Source organism: Athene cunicularia, assembly GCF_003259725.1.
Source record: "Athene cunicularia isolate RWA chromosome 2 unlocalized genomic scaffold, athCun1 chr2_part2, whole genome shotgun sequence".
Taxonomy (NCBI): Eukaryota; Metazoa; Chordata; class Aves; order Strigiformes; family Strigidae; genus Athene; species Athene cunicularia.
Window position 1 is genome coordinate 7,102,813 of NW_020799096.1, and position 2,837 is coordinate 7,105,649.

General features: G+C 38.4%; 1 protein-coding gene and 1 long non-coding RNA gene across 3 annotated transcripts in view; one reads left to right on the forward strand and one right to left on the reverse strand.

Annotated features, from left to right (window-relative positions):
• Nucleotides 1–283, forward strand: part of LSM5 (LSM5 homolog, U6 small nuclear RNA and mRNA degradation associated) — a 4,262-nt gene extending 3,979 nt beyond the window's left edge. Inside the window, exon 5 of one of the 2 annotated variants that reach the window (XM_026844019.1) lies at nt 40–283. The gene's annotated coding sequence lies outside the window, so the exon portion shown is untranslated. The remainder of the gene's footprint in view (nt 1–39) is intronic. The other variant, XM_026844018.1, reaches the window with a different exon arrangement.
• The window catches only part of LOC113477595, a 12,777-nt gene that overhangs the window by 9,408 nt on the left and 532 nt on the right, over nt 1–2,837 (reverse strand). The gene's annotated exons all lie outside the window — the stretch shown is intronic.

The following is a 2,837-nucleotide window of genomic DNA, read 5'->3' on the forward strand; positions in this document are numbered from 1 at the left end:
ATATATATATATATATATATATATATATGAATATATATATATATATATATGAAATCTAAATAGGCCTTTTGGGGTATGGGTGTGGGTGGGTTTTGGTATGGGTTATTCATTTATTTGTTTAGTTTACACACTTTTACAGTTGACATTTGGTAGAAGACAAGGATTTCCTCTTCAGGAAAGGTGCATTGCTAATGATGGTGCTGACTTTGTAAACTGAAATCATGACTTTCTTGTAAAGATGTACTAATGTGTTCTGAATAAAAGGCTTTCTGTTTGTTAGTTACCGTGTTCTGTTATGTAAGTGCACAAGTTAGATACTTTTATAACTGGTTGATTGAATGGAAAAATATTAGTTATGTTTCAGTTGCTGTCCGTCTTCAGTTTTTCTACATCTATTGCATTTGTTTATGACCCCAGTCTGTATAAAACATAAGTCGTGATCCCAGAGATTGCTATTATTTGGAGTACAGGCAGGTACTAAGCTGGATCAGTTGTTTAAACTTTGCTTCAGGCTGTGTCATGGGGTAGAGTGCTGGAGAATTCTGAAAGCTCTTCAAAGTGGATGCATCTGTTGGATGCTCAGCAGCCTTTGATTCTGTTGGCCTTGAGGTTCAGCTCCCTTGGACTTTTGCTTGGTGGATACACTTTCTTAGTTTGTGTTTGTGGGTAAAAAAACCAAACAAACAAAAATCCCCACAAACCCCAAAACTACAAACAACCACTCAGGCAAACAAAAGGGCTGGTGTTCTCATTCCTGTCAGCAGTGACTGCTTTCACCACCAAATGGTGCTGTGGGCACTTAGATTGTGTGCCGCTCCTGTCTGCTTGTGTAGTTCAAGAGTCCTTATTTTGGAGTAAACGTTCTTTTGGCTGCATCTGTTATCCTGTGATACAAAAACTTGGCAGGTAATGGGAGGAACTATTTAGGAGAATTTCTATAAGGAATTGCTGGGGGGGGGGTTTGTCATGATGGACAAAAAATAACTGATTCTAAATCATGTCCACTGCAGCTTATGCTTCCGCAATACACTGCTCAACTCATTTCTGTGTGTAAATGTCTCTGGAGAGGAATCACAGGTGCCTGCTGTTCCCATGGGGACAGGCAGGGTAAAGCACGGGATCATAGGGACAGGACATGGTTTGTCTTTCTGTCATCATCATCAGAAAAAAGAGTTGAAGAAGGGAGCTCAGAAACAAGAGACTGCAAGGAGGTTGCTCTACTAGATCCTTTTGCCTTGCTCTGACAGAAATGCTGCCTTCTGCTAGCTGGGTCGCAGCTCGAAACATTGTGAGAACCTCTCCCCTCTGCCAGGGAGTGTGCGACTTTTGACTCACTTGTTTCGCATATATGATCTGCAATTGTCGTGTTTAGATTGCATGGTGGCAATCTATACCATTGACTGCCGGAATGCTTTTTAATTTCTGTCCTCATTTTCTTTTCCAGCTTTTTTTAATACATCAATTAAAAATACTTTTTTTTAAACTTACATTTGATTCGAACATCACCTGTGGCGTCGGTTTCAGCCTCAGACACTCTATTTCTTAGAAATAAGTTGAGTCTTTTCATCAGAACACTTAAAAGATTTCTAGCCAGTGTAGTACTATTGTGATGTTTTGTTTTTTTTTTAAATAAGATTCTATACATGTTCCAGTGTGTGTGCACGCACTTGAATTCTACTTCACTCAGTATTTTGAAAACAGACTTAAACTGATGAGACGTTTCATGGTTGGGAGAGAAAATGAGCAGATCTTGATGTAAAAGCAACTTTTCAAAGGGAAAGGTAAACTGCTTTGTTTCTTTGTGGATTTTTATTCTGACAACGCAAACATCTTGCTCTGTCGGGATTTTGCTACCCCTGGAAAAAAAACTTGGTATTGCTTCACTTCCTCCTCTGGTGGCGTTTTTTTTTCTTCTCACTCCCTCCAGAGGCAGTGCTAAGACTTTAGCTTTTAGGAAGGCTTTTTGGTTCATGACTCAGAAGTCTGCAGACATCCCTCTAAAAACAGTTTCTTTGCATCCAAATGCTATTAATCCTTTATAATATGAAAGAATTTTAATTTTCAGATGAGAATACAGAGTATTCCAGATGGGTCTGGTTTGTTTTGCATTCAGTATTCCTGTAGCCTGCTACTTTGGAAGTGCAGGTAATAAGCTTTTCAATTGAATAAATGAGAGGTGGTGGGTTTTGGTTTTCTTCCCCTAGAAATCTAGTGTGTAATCCTATTGTGCTGTCCTGTAGAAGTTGTTGACACTGCGCTGTTTTCCGGAATGCTACTTACGGTGCCACTACAAGTAGGTCATTTAAAATGATACCCTTAGGCTTTAAAAATATATAAAATCTAATGATGCTTAAACTTTAGAGCAGGGTAGACATCAGGTTAAAATAACTTCATGCTTATGACATGCACAGTGATGGTTCCTTTCAGTTTTGTTTTTTTTTTTCTTTAAGATTGCACTGGTTGCAGTGCTCTTTAGTTTACTACATGGCTCACTGTCTTAGTATGGACATGATTCGTTTCTGCCTACTATTTCAGTTTACTTGCAGACATAGTTAAGAGAGCTGTTTGGTGTTGTGGAGTGTATGTATGTGTGTGTGTATGTGTGACCTGAAGTGCCCTCCCCACATCCTTAGTTTTTGCTTTTCAGCGTTACCAAGATTTTAAGCTGACCTGAGTATTGCTGTTGCAAGTCTTTTCATGTTTGTCTAACTATTCTGATAAAATAAAAAAATCAAAACACTAAATGTTTTATTGCTTGCCCTCAGATTACACAGGATTTCCCTGTTCAATATCTATTCCTTTTTTCAGGATTCACTCTATTTTTTTTACTGTATGAA